Below are 21,484 nucleotides of genomic sequence, written 5' to 3'. Positions count from 1 at the left end.
ATCATGGCAGTATATAGGTGCTATTTGTTGGCGCACCTTTTGGCGCACATTTCTTACAGGCGCACAGACGCTACCGCCTGCTTTCTTGTGGCGGTCGTGTTTGTGCCTGTGCGCTGGTTTGAGCGTGCGCTTTTTTGCCCTATTCTATTCCATGAATACGTGTTGTAGGCGAGCGTGTGGGCGTTCCGCGCACTTGTGCCCTGTACTTCCCCCGTGACGCCCACATTTTGGCAAGTTGTTCCCCATTCCGAGTGTTACGCCCCGTGTTCCGCCTACTTTTGTTGCATGCGCCGCGCTATGTGTGATTTTCGCTGTGGCCTGTGCGATTTTCGCTGTGACCTGGCGCACGCAGTTACATGGCCTGTGCGCCAACGTGCGCTGCGCACTTTTTTATCGCACATCCGATGGTTTTCTCGCCCACGGCCTTCCATGAATCGATGTGCGCTGCTTTTCGTGCGATTTTCGCACTTGCACTGCGATTTTCGCTATTCCACTGCGATTCGCACGTTTTTGGCCACTTGCGCCGCGCTAATTATTCCATGAATCGGCCTGTTAGTTTAGGTTTTGGTTATTGACCTCCTGAATATATTTATGTTTAAATAGTGATACCTGAAACCCAACAACACCTGTTAAAGTGGTAAAGTCTTGAGTTTGGCCCATGCTATCATGAGCCAAAGGTAATTCATGGAGACGTTGACATGCCACTCTTTGCAAACTACTGGGTTAGGGCACTGTGATAGGTGGGGCAAAGCATGCTGCGCCTTCACCACAGAGCTCCTCCTGCCGTGCCTGCCAGTTTGTTATAATACCATAAAGTAGAGTTTTCAAATAGTTTTCAAATTGTATTTCCCCACAGCTTTTAACAAATCAGTTCATTGGAGCACTATTTTCTTTTAAGGACCTAGTTCTCTGCCTGCCAGTTTGTTATAATACCACAAAGTAGAGTTTTCAAATTGTATTTCCCCACAGCTTTTAACAAATCAGTTCATTGCAGCACTATTTTCTTTGTAAGGACCTAGTTCTCTGCCTGCCAGTTTGTTATAATACCACAAAGTAGAGTTTTTTTATTTCCCCACAGCTTTTAACAAATCAGTTCATTGCAGCACTATTTTCTTTTTAAGGACCTAGTTCTCTGCCTGCCAGTTTGTTATAATACCACAAAGTAGAGTTTTCAAATTGTATTTCCACACAGCTTTTAACAAAGCAGTTCATTGCAGCACTATTTTCTTTTTAAGGACCTAGTTCTCTGCCTGCCAGTTTGTTATAATACCACAAAGTAGAGTTTTCTAATTGTATTTCCACACAGCTTTTAACAAATCAGTTAATTGCAGCACTATTTTCTTTTTAAGGACCTAGTTCTCTGCCTGCCAGTTTGTTATAATACCACAAAGTAGAGTTTTCAAATTGCAGTTCATTGCAGCACTATTTTCTTTGTAAGGACCTAGTTTCTCTACCAGGTGACATGTTCTTGTGGACTTCCCACGTAAGTGTTTCCGATTCATATGCAAGAATTCCAGGATTGCAAATGTCACATTTAACGCGTAATTCTAAACCAACGTTCCACGTCGATTTCATGAGTGACGGTGATCGAGTGTTTTTTTCTAGTCAAAGGACCTTAATAGTTTTCTTATTCTGTCCTTAGGAAGTAAGAACTTTAAAACCAGGCAACATTTAAAACGAATGAACACTAACATAAATTCGCCTTCGAAGTACAGGTTTCATTTTTGTCTTTTAGAAACGTTTTGTGTTCAATCACGCCAGCAAATGATGCCATTGAAGCTGGCCAATCTCTATTCTCGCTATGATGCCACTCTGGCATTGCCAGTTTTCTCAAAGAATGTTCAGTTAAGGTTTGAGAATATAAGTGGAGGAGATGGTAACAGTTTGTTTTTTTTTTAACCCATTTGCCTCCTTTTCCTAATGCACTTATTGTGAAAAAGAAATGTATCTGAAAATGGAATGACACAGCATTCGATATGAGTCAATAGTGTGACTAGCATGAGATCGACGTCTGAGTCGTGATGGGGCAATGCCAGTCAGCAGTCCCACGCTTGAACATATTCATTTCAAAATACGGGTATCATTTTATTCAACAATATCAGGTCTAGCGTTTGCGATTTCACTCAAAGCATTAGTAAATTCAGTTGCTTTTCCCTTCTTTCTATTTGGGTTGCTTTCTATTTGTAACACCATTAAAAAAAAATTATGCATTTATTGGCACCCCAATTATCCATCTTCATTTTTTGTTTCATACGTTTGGGTAAAGGGTACGATGCTAAACAAGAAAAATAAATATATGATGTTCGGCTGCTTGGCCCAGATTGTTTCATTCACAAATATACAATGTGCTCTGGCCGCCCTCCCCGGGGCCAGAGAGGGGGAGCAGGGAAAGAAGACTTAGCTCGGGCATCGTGTCTGGTGCGGCGGGAGCTCTGCGCGGGCTGCCAGCAGTGAGGGAAGGTCCCACCCAGGAGGGCAGGACCTCAAATGTACCTCTTTGTCTGAACTAGGTAGCACCACCACAGAGGAAACGTTAACACCTGCCTTGCCATGGGCTCCAAAGCCCAATTTGCACTCAAGGGTTCTCAAAGCCCTAGGAGATGAAACTGCAATACAGGAGTGCACCACCATAGAGGAGAATAAAGGGCTCCCAAAGCCCTCTTCGAGGAAACCAACACCACAGAGGAACATTTTGAATGGGGCTCATAAAGTCCTGTCAAGGACCTAGGGCTGCCAGGGCCCAATGACATTGAGAACACCACCAAGGAGGACATCAGGGACCCAACAGCCATACATGACACTGGGCTCCCAAAGCCCAGGAGGAGAAGGTGCAGACAAGGGCCCCGTGACCCGTGGCAGCGCAAGGGTTTTGACATGAAGGTACTGCGAACTATAGAGCTGGTTATGTGGCTGACTGAGACAGAAAAGAGGACTGAAGTTTAAATATAAGTAAGGGCAGTCTGCAGCTTTTAAGTTAATGAAAGGAACGGGTAAATGCAGGGAAGGTCTGTAAGGAGCTCATGGAGGGATTAGCATGGGGGTGTGAAGCCCAGGGTGTGTGTAATTAGGAACTTGGCTGAAGTTCATTTGATGGAGGGGTGCTTCCATGGTATTTTCTATCTTGTTTTTAATACAGCGAGTGAATGGGAAAAAATGAAAAGGGTGCACTCTCATGGGAATGGCCTGGGAGGAAGTGATGTAGTTTTCTGTAAAAGTCTGAAGAGGGCATCACAACTCCCCCTCCAGTGTACTGTGCCTTATCTCAGTACTGTAGCCTATCTCGTAAAGTAACATCTTATTTGCAGGTTGCTCAGGGCGCCTCACTGGAGCCGCTGGTCTGGGACGGTGGGGTGGTATCAGTGTGGTCTGTTTCCTGGCCCAGAGTATTTTAAATACTAAGAATGCCCGGGCCAGGGAAGAAAAATAGGGGCTACATTTTTCATTCACTCAAGCATGGATGTCAAGCACCTACCTGAAACTGAACCCCATGAGGACAGAATTCATCCTTCTCGGGAGCTCAAATACAGGAATGGCCGATGGAAATGAAACTTGACCACTTTCCTCATAAGCGCACATCCAGTGCCAAATCCCTCGTCTTCATCCTCTGTAGCAACCTTTAATGAAGAACCACATTGGAAAGAAAACACAGGCAGCCTAGTACCTGCAGTCTCCCGTCCGAAAAAATCAAGTCCTTGGACCCTGCTGCAGACTTCAGAACCATCATCCAGGCCCTGGTCCTTTCCCATTTGGGCCCTCTAAAAGCGGTCCAGCATGACACAACAAAGTACTGAAGAAAGACAACCACATCACTCCAATCGTCAGAGATCTACACTACTTACCCAACATGGTCCACATCCGCTTCTCAAAACGGCCTACATCACTTACAAGGGTATGACAATCAAAGTTCCATCCTCCCATGCTGACAATCTTACCATCTATGGAGGCCTCCACAACGCCAAAAGCCACACTATTGCCAGACCAGCATCTAAGAGGTGCAGAAAGGAAAGAACAAGACAACCCTTCCTGCTGCTACACACACAGCCTCTTGCATAACATACCAGTGCACTTCAGAAACGATCTGAACGGTATGTTTTCCAAGGAACACCTTGTCGCCTATCGGCACGTTCTAGCGCCTCTTCCATTTCTTGCCCTTTTCCCCAGCTCTTCCTGTCATTATTTCTGTTTAGTATGGAGAGTCTAGCTGCTCGCTCAAGCATAACCCTTGCAGCTGGCTGTAAGCTCAATACCAAACAGCAGACATTTTTTAAGAGCCAGTGGAGCTGTTTTAGGAGGGGAGACTTTTGTGAAATATGATATTAAAAACGTTTTGTTTCCCTGACTCTGGGTACGGTTTATAGTGATAAATTCGAATGACATTATGTCGAAAGTCATAGGCCCTCATTACGACCCAGGCGGTAATTTACCGCCTGGGTCGTACCCTTACCACCATGGCGTAAACTACGTTTACGCCATGGTGGTTGGCGGATTTACCGCCCCATTCCAAGGTGAGTGGGGCGGTAAATCCCCATTTCCCATTTTACCCTTCCCCATTCCCATTTTCGCCCCATAGGGCATAATGGGAATAGGGAAAGGCGATAATTGCGGCACCATAAATTACGGTGCCGTAATTATCGCCAAGGTCCCTTTGCGGCATGGATTTTAACGGCTGCAAAAAAGCAGCCGTTAAAAGCCATCCCGCAAAGGGAACCTTGTAATCAGGCGTTAAGGGTCGGCGCCGTTTACGGCGCCGTAAACCCCTTAACGCCTGAGTCAGAATGAGGGCCATAATGTCGAAAAAAAAAGTCGAATGTCTATTTTTAATTGCTTTTTGTTCGAAATGGTGGGGTTCCCCCCAAAACCCTTTTATTAAATGTTTTTTTTTGTTTCACAACTTTTTTTAACTCGCGGAACCCAAAAAAACATGTAAATAAAAAAAGAAAACATTCACATATTTTTTTTGGTACGAGGGTCAGTGTAGCTGTTTAAGCTGGTGAGATATGTGCTGAATGTTGCTTTAAAGGGCTTACATTTTGTTTTCCTGTTGCCTGGTACAGTTTTTCATTTGTGAGCTGCTAGCATAACTGTCGGCATTATTAGTAGATGTTGATGTTTTCCCAATGCTTTTAAGTACATTTTGTGTTTCCAGGCTGCCTATACATTTCAATACCAAATGTGGTTAAAATGTAGCACTGTAACGTCTGGCACAAGTAATGCATGGCAAAAAATGGCAAATATTTTTGGTGAACACAAAAATGGTGCAATATTTCCCTCCCTGAATCCCATGCTAAAACAGCTGAGAAAAGTAAAGAGGGGGGTGTGAAATATAAAGAAGTCACAACTCCCTGAAAAAACTGCAAAAGAGCTTTTGTGTGCATAGGATCTGCCATTTTGTAAAATGAACAATGTGAAAATATGTATGGGTCCAACCACTGGAGAGTGCACTGTGTCCACTTAAAAATCAGTGCGTAACCAGTAACACGAGGTCTGCCCATGTAGACCCCAGACAAGTAAAACAAGAGGATGAATTGGTACTGGCGGTTCACGCTTAGCCCCTCAAATACTAATTTACAAAGTTAATGTCACAAATGACTGAACAATTTTGACTAATCTTCATCTGTAAATATTTTATCCCCAAAGATCAGCCGACACATGTTTTGACCTAAGTTGTCCTCAAGGCCTTTCTCATGAATATTGAATATTTAGATCCAGAGTGCAGCTCACAGGATTCCAACCCTCTTCTTTGGAGCCATGTGTACTTTCAGGTATTAATACCATGATAGAGGACCACCTATGGGAATTAACCCTATATAACCAATAATTGACTAGGGCAGTATCACTGATTCTAATCACCCAATCAGCATGCCATACTCTGGATCTACATATCCAATATTCATGAGAAAGGACTTGAGGACGAGTTAGGTCGAAACAGGTGTCGGCTGATTTTTGGGAATATTAATGTCTATAACAGCTATATATTTTACTCCTTTTGTAAAGGTGCCGAATGCTACTTGAAATTGCTAAAGTTGTGTTCTAATACTGCCAGGTACAGTGATATTTTTTCACTTTACTGCTGCTAGTGGAAATATCTACGTTGGGGAGAGATTTGCTGAATTATACTTTTAAGTATATTTGTTTCTTTCCATGCTACTTGAACAGTCCGTGACACATGTCTTTGATAAGTGGAACAGTAACACATATTTTTTCTGAACACAAAAACTATGCAACATTGCCCTCGCTCATTCCCATACTAAATTGGCTTCTGAGTACATAGGATCAGCCATTCTGCTTATAAGAGTATTGTGGTCTAGCTTTCCTAGGTCATTGATATTTGTTCCACCTGTTGCTGCATTTAAATGTATTCTTTTTCTTCATTAAAGAGAGGCGGATGCTCCATCTTGCATGGCAAAACACCAAAGAGTATCTGGCGAGATGACTGTGTGGTTATGCCACCATTTTAATCTATGTACTATGGCATTGTGCAACACTGTGGAGCCTGACATCAACACTTGGTGTACAGGCGCGCATTATCACATGATTTGAACACTGCTGGACCATGTGTCATTCATTGGCCAATAGATGCCATTGTTCAATCTGGCGCTAGTAATGCAACTGCAGCCATGGGAGCTCTAAGTCACATGTGTCCAGATAGGGCTCTGAATCTGTGCTTGGTTATTTTTCAGAGGCTTTTGCCATGCTTAGATAACATTTCCACCCTGTTCTCCAACTGCATTCAAATTCTATTTATTGATTGTAAAGAGGAAAGTCCACTCCTTGATCTATGGCTAAACACTGACAAACATTTGGTGAAGGGCCATTCTGATGTGCATGAGTAAGCCACCATTTAAATCTATGCACCATGGCATTGTGCAGTATTACAGAGCCATGCACCAGCAATTGGTGCACTGTCACAGACTTTAATATGCAGCGTTGTAATGTTGAGCATTGGATGTACAAGGTTGCAGTACTGTAAGCTATCAACTTGTCCTGCTATGCAAACTGGCATTACAATATGCAACCAGCAGGCAAGTGCTACGTATGGTTAAAGAGTGGCACTCTGCAGTCTCGCACAAGTAAGGTACCGGAGACAAGTTACTGCTGTATAACGTTTGCCCATGTGAAAGATAGGGCTAGGAATATGTGCTTCTTTAAATTTCACAGACATTTTAACAAGCCAAATTAATCCACTGCTGCAGGGATCTAAAAGACAGAATTGTGCACGAATGGGCATATGGAAATGCATTACCACAAGCTGTTAATAGGTGGTGCTGTACAGTCTAGAATAAGTATTGAAAGTGCAAACAAACCAAACTTCTGCCTCTATTCTATTTCACACAGTGAATTATTGGGTTGTGTATCTGTTTCCATTTTCTGTCACAGGCTTTTGCACCAGCCATGTTACATTTTGTATAACTTGACCAATTGGATAATTGATGTCCTATTTTTGTTGCTGTATGTCACCAATGGCACACGGATCCCTCCCAGTTTTAGAGGCAGTTCAATGATTTGTATTGAAGTTGTTGTGGTTCCAAAGGCCGTCACCCTCTTTTCCATCTTGTGTTGCACTTCCGCCCCAACCCAGGTGTCCATATCTCCATATTAGTAGATACAGAAGGTAGACCTTAAAGGCAGAACCTCTTATCTTGCTATATTCCCTCAAGGCCTTCCTACCTTTCCCTACACTTTCCAGTTGTTAGTGTTCTACCTGGTTTTGGCCTTACAAGTACTCTGTTGGATTCACATCCCGTCTAGCACGCTCAATCTCACCATTCCCTTTCCTACTAGTTCCTCTAATTCACTCCACTCCTCCCACAAATCTCCTCTCCCTTTAATGTTCACACTCCTCCTAGGTCTTGTCTCCACCCTTGATTTGACTCCTCCTTCCCCGACTCTACTACTGCCTTCTCTGCATTACGACTCCCATCTCCTCGTCCAAATTATTCGTCCATCCTCCACATTTCTACTCTCCCCTCCACACTACTACTCCCTCCTCTTCTCTACTACTCCCTCCAAACTACTACTCCCTACCCAACACTACTCAAACACCCTCCTTACACTCAACATTATCCACTTCACAATCACTCCTTACACTAATCTTTCTAAACACACTCTCCACACAAACATGCACACTTACACACTTACACACCAGTACCACTTCCATTCTCTCGCCAATACCTCGCCTACTACAGAAATTGGCTTCACACTCGGCTGATCCTTCCTCCCTCCTGCTGGTCTCTTGTCCGTCCCCCACCTCTGACCTCACCTAAATAACCCACATGTCCGCCTTCCTGCTCCCTTCTTGTATCCCTCCCTCTCTACCTAGATTGGATCTCTGTCCCTGGCCAATCTGGCCCTATCTTCCCCACCCAGGATGTGAGTGTAAAGTAAAAAGGCAGTCATCATGTGCTTAGCCCTGCCGCTTTTATTGCGGGTGTCCACCATATAATGGAGATGGCAGCCTGGGAAGGCAAGAGTTTTTGCTCGTGTTCTGAAACCCTGCTTCAGGTCTCCCCATGGTAAGATCATGTAAGGGATACATGTCCCCTATACTTCCCCAGCGATCTGGGGGGTTTACGGGTTATTGCATGAGCTTGCCACTGTCAATCGGCAACTCCACAAGGTCCTCTTGCCTGCCATGTATGGAGGCAGAGTATCAATGCATTCTCTCTGCCCGTCATAGATTTGTGTAGCACACTGTGCACATCTCTTCAATGGCATCACTCCAGTTCTGGCTGCAATTGCACTTACTCCAGTTGCACTTACCTTGCACTTGCCACCAGCTGGCCCTTGTTATTTATCCTGTATGCTATTAACCCTGTACTGCACTTTCCCCTCTCCCTTTCCCCTTGCACTTTTCCCTTCCCCTATACCCTTGCACTTGCACGATCTGAATGACACCTGGCCTAGTAGGATCGTTGTCTGTCTCCTCTTGTTCCCCTCCCACCTCGTCGCGCCTTGAAACACTTGTGTATAGGCACGTTATCAATGCCATATCATATCATATCATAATGCTCCCTTTCTCACTGCGACTGATCAGTGTTGCAGTTTGCTGGTAATTTGACTCTCTTCTCTGAGATTACAATGTTTTTTCTGTCTTTTTAGCTCAGATTATTGCTAGTATCTCCATACTAAACAGAAATAATGACAGGAAGAGCTGGGGAAAAGGGCAAGAAATGGAAGAGGCGCTAGAACGTGCCGATAGATATCTCTAGAAGCAATTGGAAGACACTGGTCGGCATCTGACATTGAAGATGAGACTTGAGATGACAGTGGTCTGTACAGGAACATGCTAGCACTGTAAGTGACTCCAGTCAAGCAATCCCACTAAGTCAGTGCCTTGTCTGGGATGCCCAAGGGAAGCCCTTATTTATATATTTTTTATGGCAAGTTATAATCTGGATGATGAACCCTTGTATAACACCCCTCTCTCAGCATCCCCCCACCCCGCTGAGCCAAGAAGTAGGTTTGTTTTGCAAATTTAAATGGTTTATTTGAAAAGTAAACAATATATAGATATATCACACTTTTATAATAAATTAATGTTTGATAGCACACTGTGAAGATGATAGTGATCAACAATGGATAATGTTACAGTGGTACACTCTTTTTAATTGCTTAGGAGTTGATATAGATATGATACAGTAGCTGAGAATTCTTTTATGGCTTCAAGGACAATGCAATGATGAATGAAAATGCAGTACAGAAAGTAAACTTGATATGACTTCAACAAAAGACAATTTAATCACTTTTCCTTGACAATTCACTCCCCCCTATGCAATGTAAGGAGATGAAAAGGAGAGCATACAGTTCTCAGGAATGCAAACAATATAATTCAGTTCCCCCATAGCAAGTTTAGAGGAAAACAGGTATGAGTTTTAACACAGGCAAGATACTTTGATTTGGTTGCAATTAAGTGAAAAATATGCTAAAAAGGCTTTTAATTCCCTATAGGGGGTTCAGGGTGGGTGATATCTAGTTTATATTAGTTCAGGCTCATTTTAGCAATGCTCTATGAGTAACTAGCAGGTTAAAACGAATTTTAGCAAAGGAAAGCAAGGAGCTGCTGATTTTTACATGTGGCTGAAATTGTGCAAAATGTCAAATCGCGGCAAATTTAGTTGCGTGCATGGCGAGATTACGAAGGCACTATAAGGAGTAGGAAGTCGGTTCTAGGATCGTTGGAAAGCCTAGAATCTTAGCTTTAAGATGAAAGTTAAATATCGCTCCTAGCAGACGGTTCCGGAGATACGGACGATTTTGTGAAGGTAGTTTTTCGGATTAGAAATTTAAAAGTTCAAAATGACAGGTGACAGTTTTCAGCTTTAAAAAGGACAGAATGACACACACGATTCCTATGAGGTAGTTCTAAATAGGTTAAAATAGTTTTAATTAGATTATTTTAAACTAAGAGATTAGTCTGGCACAGTCCTAGAGTACTCACACTATCTTTTGGACAGGAATGGCTTTGTCACCGGTCGGTTCAGGATTGGCTGGACTTCTGCTAGCGGTTCTTCACAGCGGTCTGGTCTCTGGTTCTGCTCTCAGCACTGCACAGTTCTGGTCTCTCTGGATCTCTGGCCTCTCTGGATCTCTGGTCTCTCTGGATCTCTGGTCTCTGGAGGTTGATGGATTTGAAGTCTGGAGTCTCCCGGCAAAGCGTCCCGCAAGAAAGTGGAAAGTGAATGTCCTGTCTAGCTTCCAGTGGCTCTTTTTATGTGTTTAGAAAGTGGGTGTGTGCGTTGGTCATAACCAAACCTGCCCCTCTCACTTATCATTGGCCAATTCCTCCTCTCTCCCTTGATTGGGGGAAGGAAATGTGAGTCAGAGTGATGCTGTAGGTTTTATGGTCCGAGGATCCTTCCCCTGTCAAATTGCACACAAATCTATATTTGATCCAAACACACATTTATCTATGTACCATTTTTCTAATATTATAGGTCCAGTTAACATATTTTCTGTAGCACCAAACCATCCGATCCCTATCTTTGTACGATGTTGTGTCCACTGATGACAGAATTCTCCCCTTTTCATCCAGATAACAACCTCTTAACCTTTCCAGATTTGACACAACTGTACACCCTCCTTCTACAGACATTCCAGTAAATTTTCATTTATCTAGCTTAAACACAGTGTCTGCAATATCAATAAATAGCGGGGTTCTGCCTCAGAACATGGTACAGAGTCCTAACGCCTTTTAAAATGTGCACGAAAAATCCCAAGAATATTGATATTATTTATATAATTTTGACCAGTCCGCACTATGAGTTATCTATCTTTTTAAAATTGTGCCCTGGTCAAAAAGGGGTGTGGCTTCCCACATCACATGGTGGAATAACTGGTTTATTCACTTCCCCCAAGCTCAGCTGGCTCTCACAGGCACTGCCCCTCCCAGTTTCTCCCAAGAGGAAGCCACTTTACGGCCCCCCCAATATAACATTTGCCTGAGTCCAGGACAGGGCTTTATTCAACTTCCTGCAGTCCCCAGGTGCTCCTCCCCTAACCCAATCAGAGAGGTGTCATCTCCTTTTGGCAGGGGCAGCAGGATGCAGCTAGGCCTTGGAAGAGTGGCTGAGCAGATTTCTCCTGTCGGGGGTAGTTGTCAGGCAGAATTCAGCTAAATGTCTCTTTAGTTCCCAGTTTAAATCAAACTTACAATTTTTACACATGCAGCTAGAATGCTGATTCTAAGTTCAAAACCATGACATTTAACAGTTGCAAACTATGTGACACTCAAAAGTAGGTCACTCATTTAATTTGAACATTTCGATTTTAGTGGTTTTAAATCCAATTTCAATTAAGCTGCTGACATCCACAGCTCAGCCAGTTTTGTTATAAACATTGTTTTGGGCTCTTCATCTTCCCAGATTTTGTATGCACACAAGAATACATTCTGCCAAATGACTGCTGGTGTTCAGTAAGATTTTTGAATATCCTGCAATGTTCGAAATAGGCACTTTGAGCTTGCATTCAGGAAAACAAAGGTGATTTTAAGACGCTTTTGGTCTAACAACACTGTTATTTTTTCTTTGACACCACCTTTCACCCCTGGCGCTTCCGGTCCATCATGCTGGCACTGGTGGGTGGCAGGTTAGACAACCATTTTGGTGTGCGCACAACCGCACAGTTTTCCTGGTTCTGGGATGGAATGATGAGCGGCGACAGCTCATCCCCACATCCACCCAGTCTATTGATTTAGTTTTGTTCTGGGATAGAATGATGGGCGGCGACAGCTCATCCCCACATCTACCACGTCTAATAATTCAACATGGGTCAAAACCCTTGACAAACCCCCCCGCCCGACTGCACTTTGAATTTGAGTCGAGGGGGAGTCGGGTGCATAGAATGTTTTGATCCACACGCTGGTATGTCCGCATCATCTTCTCCCAATTCTGTAGATGGCACAGTTCTGCATCTTTTCCTCCATCCGGTTGGATCGATCGGTTCTCCTCACCGGTCCTGATGGGAAAATTGGGCGGTACTCTGGGCCCCTCGGATCTTTGCTCCTGGTCCCCAGGTCGCCTTCCGTGGTCAGTCTCCATGGTTTCATCTCTCCTAGGATGATAAAGCAAAGTGGCAATACACATTCCTAGACATTTTTCCACCACTATTAATGGTGTGGCGAACATATACATTTTATAAATCAGAAGATATGAACATATACATTTTAATTAGGAGACAAGAACATATATATTCAAGAATCACAGAATTTTATATGCTACATGTGGAATATTTTAGGGTTGGAACTGAATTATTAAGGAGCGGCCCCCTCTGGGATTCCAGTGGATTCCTCCAGTTGTTGCAGAGTGTGCCTGGGATGGCAACACTTCAGCTGATTAATATGGACCCACTTATCTTCCCCTTCTGCTAAATTACCTTCGGGGATGCAGATTTTGTAGGCAACAGGGGAGATCTTGTCTATAATTTCAAAGGGTCCCTTCCATGTAGGCAAACATTTTCGCTGTTTGGCCTGGTTCCTTTGGAAATTGTATAGATAGACCCGGTCTCCCACATCATATTCCTTCCTGGTGGTTTTCAAATCATTGTGCGTTTTCATACTCTCAGCTGATCTTTTTAGATTCCGCTGAACATAGGCAAAAGCATGTTAGAGGTGTTTCCTTAAATTCTCCACATACTCATGAGTTGTGGAGGCATTTATCAGTGTCTGCTCTTGGGTCCTGTAGAGCAAATGCTGAGGAAGCACCATCTTGCATCCAGTCATCAACTCAAATGGTGACATTTTAGTTGCAGATGAAGTGGTAGATCTGATGGCCATTAGGACCAGAGGTAGTCGGATATCCCAACTTGGACGAGAATCTGCCATAAACTTTTTTTAAGATGCTCACAATGGTTCGGTTGTAGTGTTCTACTGCCCCAGAGGAAGCTGGCCGGTAAGCAATATGTAACTTCCTTTTGACCCCCAGTATCTCCCACATCTTTGTCATTACCTCGCTGGTGAAATGGCTACCTCTGTCTGACTCAATCCTTTGAGGTAGACCAAAACGGGAAAAGATGTGGTTAATCATCAGGGCGGCTGCTGTTTCTGCCTTGCAGTTTGGGGCCGGGATACATTCCACCTACTTGGTAAACGAGCATGTAACGGTCAACATGTACTTGTTTCCTCTAGACGAGCGAATTACAGGGCCTACAAAGTCGATTTGCAAATCTGACCGTGGCAGTGTCATCCCCCTCTTTTGGAGAGGCCCACGGTGTGTGATGGATGCTGGCTGAAATTGTGCACACACAAGACACCCCTTCAAGTATTGGTCGAGGTCCTGCCCCATGTGTGGCCAGTATGCAACCTCTCTTAAGATTTCAAGTGTTGTATGAAACCCCCTATGACCGGCGGTGGCCGCATCATGGGCGTGACTTAACATCAGGCTTCAGAATGAGGTAGGAACCACCCACTGATCATGGCCAGCATGGGATTTCCTTACCAACAAACCGTCTTGGATTCGAAACCTTTTTGGACATTTCATCAACACTCTTTGGTCCTCTTTCCCAATGTAATCGGTATCTGTCAGGGGAAAGTTCTCAGGGTCCTCAATGTGTTGGTAAAACTTACCAATTATTGGATCCCCTTTCTGAGCTGTAATTAAATCAGCATCAGGGGTCTCCTTACTCCATTGTGCAGTTGAAAGATCATTGTGAGCATTTGTCTGGGACCTAGTGATAGCAGTGACCTGGATTTCCCCCAACAGGGACTCTATTTCTATTAGATCCCCTTGGATGGCACCGGTTTTGGCCAGCTGATCAGCTAAGTCATTTCCAGTTTTGTCTGGTCCCTCTACTTTGGAATGACCCTTGATCTTTTTCCAGTGGATGGTCATCCCATTCGATGTGACCAGATCATCAATGTTTTGGATTAACTTCCCATGTTTCAGGGGTTTGTTATTAGCACATAACATGCCTCTGGTTTTCCAATTAACCAGGTGCTCCGCGAACCCGTTCCGTATGTAATCCGAATCTGTGATTATGACCAGTTCGTGGAGTTGATGTTGGACAGCAGTGAGGATGGCCTGATGCACAGCCATCAACTCTGCCAACTGACTACTTCGGGGACCAATTTTGTATCCAGCGGAGGGTTCTAGAAACTCCTTCACCCATGCATTCCCTACGCCAGCCACCAGTTCTTTCTCCCCGTTGTTGTCAACATGGTAAGAGCATCCATCCACATAGACAGTGGGCATTCCCTCACACTTGTCTTCTTCAAAGACTTTGTGTGGGGAATTAAGGTATGCCTCCATGTTGTCCTTGATTTTTAGACTTTCGTCCTCGAGACAGTTTTCTCTGGCACAATCATGCAAGTCAGCCAGACCTTGCGCGAGGGGACTCTTCTTGTTCTGGTCATATCTGACCTCCACAAGAAAGCCTTGCATTGACAGAATCCAGGAAGTAATTCGGGAATTACTCACATTCCCGGCCCGGATTCTGTCACTTTGGAGATATTGCAGAGGCTGGTGTGGAGTCTCCACTATGATGTGTTCCCCCTGGATGAACGGGCGGTAATTCTTCAATGCCCACACCATTGACAGGAGTGCCTTTTCACAATCGTTGAATTTTTCCTCCACAGAGGATAAAGTTTTTCGCATAGGAGATTACTTTATTGACCTTGTCATGCTTTTGGTATAATACTGCCGTCAAGCACGTATTAGAGAACCCTGTCTCCAGGAAAAACTCCTTGTTTCTGACAGGGTAAGGTAGGCAAGGCGCTTGTCAGAGGCTTCTCTTGAGTTGTCTTACTGCCTCGGCTTGTTCTGGACCCCATTCCCACTTGCCCCCCCCTTCAAGAGATGAATCAGGGGTCTCGTGATCTCTGCGTAGCCTTCAATGAACTTTCTGCTGTAATTAGTCAGTCCAAGAAGGCTCCCTATTGTATTTGTATTTGTTTATTTATAACGCGCAGACCATCAGGCCCGGGGGCATCAGGGCGCAATTTGTACAACAGTTGCAAGGACAAACATACAGGCAAGGAGGTTACATCACAAAAATTTAAACAATACCAGTAAATAACAATCATATTAATTACATATATTACATAGGTTACAATGCACTAGGATTAACTGAGCAAGTATCCTAGTGTGAGCAAAATCGTTAGCAGAATTTGCAGGCCAGAAATGGAGTCAAGGGGGACAGGCCAGGGAAAATAAGACAGAGGTGTTGGGCATGTCTAATGCTGGTCAAAGAGCCAGGATTTGGTTTTAGTCTTGAAGGTGTTGAAGGAATCTTCGGCTCTGATGGTAGCAGGGGGGGTGTTCCAGAGTTTAGAGGCTAGGACAGGGAAGCTGGTGCCTCTCGCTTTCTGGTGCTTAAACCTGGGGATAGTTAGGCAGTGAGTCTGAGCAGTTCTTAGTGGTCGGGTAGTAGAGTGGCGCGAAAGCTGACTACATAGATAGATCGGGGCCTTGTTGGCTAAGCATTTGTGCGTGAGAGCAAGAGTTTTTAGGGAAATTCTCTGCTTCACCGGTAGCCACTTTAGGCTGGTTCTGGCGTCTGAGATGTGATGGTTGCGAGGGATGTTCAGGGCCGCTCGAATGGCATTGTTCTGGGTAGTTTGGAGTTTGGAAAGGTTCTCTTGGCTGGTGCCTAAGTAAAGAGCACTGCAGTAATCCATTTTTGCCATGATAAGTGTTCTGGCTAGTGTGACACTGTTGGGGGTAGTAAGAAATGGTCTGCAGGCAGAAATAAGTTTGCACGTGTAGGCGGAGGTAGACGGAGGTAGACCTAACTGCATTTGTTTGTCTCGATAGGGATAGGGTCGAGTCTAGGTAAAAGCCTAATGTTTTGGTGTCTTTCGAGACACGTATGGTATTGCCGTCTATGGTGAACGACTGATAAAACGGCTCGAGTTTGCTCAGGCGTTGTGAGATACCCAAAATAAGGAGCTCCGTCTTATCGTCGTTCAGACATAGCTGATGCTGGGCCATCCAAGCTTGGATAACCAGGTAGACATCATTGAGGGCCTTGGTGTCTGCCAGATAATCACCTGAGATGGGAATGAGTTCCCATCTCTTAGTTCCCGCAGAGTTGTGGGGTCTTTCAGTTTCTGAAGTGCTTCCACTTTCTTTTCTTGGGGACAGAGACCCTGAGGAGTAGTCTCATGCCCAAAGAAATTAACACGGGTTCTACACCACTGTGCTTTCTGAAAGGAAAGTTTTGCTCCGGCGGCCCTCAACTGTGTCAGAACATAACGGATCTCCGCTATGTGTTCTTCCACAGATTAACTTTTGATGAGGACATCATCTACATAAGCCAGGTTACCCCTCGCACCCAGGTCAGGCATGGCCTTATGTAGGAAAATGTTGAATTCATTGCCGGAGTTGAGGTATCCGAAGGGGGTCCGGGTCCATGTGTGCTGCTGTCCCCCAAAGGTAAAAGCCAGTTTGTATTGGTCCTCCCTACTGACCGGCATGGTCCAGTATCCATTGGTCAGGTCTATTGCTGTGAATACCTGTGACCCCTGAATCTGGGCCAGCCCTTGGTCAATGTAGTGCAGAGGCCATCGGGAAGATTGGACTTGTTTGTTGAGCTCCCTAAGGTCGGCGCAGAGTCTCCACTGGCCATTTGGCTTCAATATTCCCAGCACCGGATTATTGAAGGTGCTGTGTACTGGACGGATTATTCAGTAAGGGACTCCATGGATGCGAGAGGCAAACGATATTGCTTCACAAACACTGGAGTCATTCCAGGGTCCGTGGGAATTGTTGTGGTGTGGATGTCGGTGCGACCACAGTCATATGAGTCTACCGCAAAGAGATCTTGGAAATCCAAGAAAACTTGTTTGAACTTTTGCTTCTGTTCCAGAGTCACACAGGCATCAGCTAGGTTGGCTCTCTCTTCCACCATCTGCCTGAAGCCTGGAAAGACTTCTGGTTTGGCTATCTCAGTGGCCTCCTCCAGCTCGGTGGAGAATTCCCTGGTCAGAGTGCTGATTTGGACCGGAGGCTTCAGGTGGGAAAGGCAGCCCTCATGGACCTGGAAAATCACCTCATCCCCTCTGAAGTCACAAGTCACATCTTCCTTACCATAAGGGCAAGAAGTGTACACCAGGAAGTTCCCCCCCATGCCGGGTGAAAATCCTGTCTGGTGTTGTATTGTGCTCACTGTCACTGTCAACACAGTCCTTGGGGATTGGTCCTAACAGTTAATTTCCTAAATCAATGGAGAAATGTCGGTCATCAACCGCCATTCCAATAATGGTGCCTGCGGCTAGAGTAATACTCTGTAAGTCGCTGTTATCCACCTCTATTGGAATTATGTCATGTTCTATGTTGACTAATGGTGTTGGGTTTACCCCTAACCCTTGTTGTTGGAGAGAAGCATTTAGATGAATATACGCATCAGGGTTTTTCAATTTTTGTCCTCTTTTAACTTTCACTTCCAGGGAGAATTGTCGGGTCCTTTCTGGGATGGTGAATTCCTCTTTAAGCTGAATTTCAACTGCATAAAGTAGCAATTGAGCTGACCTAAATGCTTTTTCTTGATCATCAAAGCCCATGGGATTATCCGCTAATCGGGACCAAGCTTTGAAGTTTATTAGGTCCAAACTAATAGTGAAACGATTGAGAATGTCACTGCCTAAGTAAAAGGCGGCAGTGACGTCTCGCACGACCCAACAATTATGGACTATGCTCTTGTTGCCAATGGAGATTTTGAGCATACACCTGCTTGGCAGGAGATGTTTGGAATCAGGTGCTTCCAGGTCCATTTCCCATTTGTCTTATCAATTTGAATGTGGGAATGGCTGGATCTTTTGGGAGTTGGCGGAACATGGCTTCGCTGATGAAGCTCTTACCGTTGTTCACACACACTCGGGCGAGAACAGAGTCCTTCCCATCATTTAACTGAACAGGGATGAACAACTGCTCTCCAATTTGCTGAATATCAGCCAGGCTCTGAGCTGATTTCACATCTTTCTGGACTATAGGAGTGGGAGTGTCTGATTGTGGATTGGTAAAGAATTTCAGAGTGTTTCCTTCCAGTTTGGAATACCACCTTAAACTGGAAGGAAGGTTGATTTTCAGAAATAGAGGGGACCCCCCCATCACCAGTCTGTTGTCATACTGCTATTACTGTCACATCTGGAATTTGGTTGTTCTGGAAGTGAAATTCTACTTGGTCAGATTTTTGTTCAACCATGTGGCACGTGCCGTTTAAACTAACATGGTTGACACTCTATTTTAATTTTATTGGTCGGCTAGTCTGGGTCCAGAGGACCTCGTTTACACAATCTATTAGGGGTGACAACCTTCTCAGGAGGTCATTCCCTAGTAAACAAGGGGTGCCCTCTGGAGTCACTACTATGACCGGGTGTTTCACCTTGTGTCGCCCAATTTTAATGTCCAAATCTGCAGTCCCCTCGACGGGAATTTCCTTCCCGTCAAAGTTCTGAAGCTGTCCAGGAAGATGGGTGAGAGGAATTTGGTACTACTGCCCCCTACCTGAATTTAGTTCATCAAAGGCCCTTCTGGACAGAAGGGTATCTTGAGATCCAGTGTCCACCAGCGCCAAAATTGTACCCTGCCCCTGTACTTGTAGCGGGGCATAGTATCTTCCCTCCTTCTCCTCAAGGGGGCACAGATAATGCACATTTTTGGACAACTGGTGGGCTAATTTTTTAGTTTTTGACATGGCGAGAGAAGAGATTTGGGCAGAATTCTGTGAAGAGCCTGGGGAATCTGAAAGAAAAAGTTGGCAACTGGAAATGGTTTCGGGTTCTGGGCTGCCCCCCCCTTTTTGGAGGCAGTCATCAGGATGGGTTTGACCCATGGGATTTTGGTATTGTTGGTTCTGGGATAGAATGATGGGCGGCGACAGCTCAATCCCCACATTCACCCAGTCTGGATTGGAATCTCTTGGGACCCATTATTCCTTGGGAGGAGTTCCCCCATCTCTGAAGGAGAAGATCCTTTTCCCAGGATCTTCTGAGGATCCCTCTCCCTCAAATTGGAAGACCTGTACCTCCTCCACAAAGTGGGTCTGTTTGGGTCCTTTATTTCTCCTACCCCCCCTCTGCTCCTTGGGAGACAGGCTTTCAGGGGCAGGAGATTTTGTTTCCGGTTCCTGGTTTTCCAGGGGCTGTTTACAAGTTGGGAAGGAAGCTTCCTCCAAGGCTTTACACCCCCTTCCCCTTGTGCCTCCTGCCTGGGAACCGGTGGGTTATCGGGGTGCTGCCCCCGCCATTGTTCTGGAGCACCATGCCCAGAGTTTGGGGCATTCTGCGGTGGCATGCTCATCTGAGGGTTCTGTTGAGCCCTCAGTATGTGACCCAGATCCCGTGCCAAATTTTGGACCTGCCGCTCAAGTTGTGAAACCCGCTCAGGCTGATACGGGGCTCTATTTTCTCCCCTGGGCTGATCCCGGGAAGGGTAGCTATCCCTTCTCTGGTAATACCCCGGATTGGGAAGATTTGGGTACCCCTCCACCCTTGGCCTCCCCTCTCCCGGATTAGGTGGTCTGGGCTCAGGGAATTGGGGAAAGAAGGATGGATGGTTTTGGGGTTGGAAATTGGGTGGATACCTGGGAAAAAAGTTCTGCCCAGTGTTTGGGGAATTTCTGCCCTCCTGTGGGAAGTTAGGAGGGAAGTTCCCTGGGTCAGGTGCTTGGCTGGATCCCCCCCCTTGGGCTGGGGGAGTCCACACATAACCCAGGATTGGTCTGTTTCCCTTGTAGCGGGGACTTACATAGTCAGGGGAGCGGGGGACCCCATTTGTGGGACTACCTCCTCGACTCCCGGTCTGTGACTGGCCCGAGGGCCTTCTGGGCTGTGAATTATTTGGTGCAGGCAGGTTTTTAGGCCCCCCCATCTCCAAATCTAAAACGGGGGCAACCTTTACCTCTGCCACCTTGGCAGCAGCTGTTGGTTTTGGGGTTTTTCTGCGCATTACTTTTATTTTCTATGGGCTTCTGCACCTCATAGATCCGGGTAGCCTGTTCAATGACCCAGTCTAGTGACCTCTTCTCGTGAAAATCTCTCTCTACCTGGGTCATGATGTATTTGGGCAAGGCATGGAAAAAAGTATTGTCAAATTCTCTGCTGTCCGTGCGCACCCTTCTGGTGGTCTGCGCAAAGGCACACTTCAATTCTTGCACGAATTCTTGTGAGGCCTGATCCTCCCCACATTGCAAATTGTAGGCTGCCTTGCGAGCCTCTTGAGGATTTCTATGAACAGAAAAATGTTTCAAGATGGCCGCCCTATATGCGGACCATCTTGAATGGTTTTGGTCCTCCAGCCCTGCAAAGAAACTGGAGTATTCTGGGGAGAATGTCCATTTGACGTACTGGATGCAGCTACTGCTGTCCTTCAAATGGAAAGTCTCCATCATTTGCTCATAGAGCTCCAAGTGTTCCCAAACAGAATACTTGCCGTTCTTATGATAAGGCGTGATGACACTCCTTATTGCCTTTATTTGTTTCAATGGGCCCTTTTTGCCTTATTGGCCTTTTTGGTTCGGGTAACCCTGGTCCATTCATCCTCTGACTCCGAAGCACTGCTCCCAGAGGTGCCCGTCTGATTTTACAGGTTTTCCCGGATTCTGCGAGCCTGGGAATGGCTGGCAGAATGTGGGGACCTGGTCTCCTGTGTCCTGTAACGCTCAGAGGAGTCTTCAGATCCCTCCTTGCTGCCAGAATTTGATGGGTACCCCCCACTGACCTAACTGGGCAGAGGTTTTCAGGATGCCCTTAATGGGCCTACTCTCCTGGGGTTCCCCACTAAATTGCACTGTGCTTGGGTGCCCATACCCGGATGCCCGCCCCTCCATTCCTGGGTGGTACTGGCCTATGAGCCCCATACTTTTGTCTGGATAGTAATCTGCCATTCCTGTGGCCCTGTGCTCATGCGTGCCAGAGGACATGGGGGTGGCAGACTCCAGGGACTGGGAGAGATGAAGGCCTCTAGTACCAGGGCTCCTGAGGTTATGCTCAGGCGTTTCCCTTTCCCAGCGAACCTCATCTCTATCAGCTCCTCCCTGTTGCAATGCAAAAGCC

The sequence above is a fragment of the Ambystoma mexicanum genome, chromosome 14 (assembly GCF_040938575.1).
Source record: "Ambystoma mexicanum isolate Mex_15411 chromosome 14, UKY_AmexF1_1, whole genome shotgun sequence".
NCBI lineage: Eukaryota > Metazoa > Chordata > Amphibia > Caudata > Ambystomatidae > Ambystoma > Ambystoma mexicanum.
The sequence above is the reverse complement of the archived record's forward strand: the minus strand, read 5'-3'. Positions refer to the sequence as shown.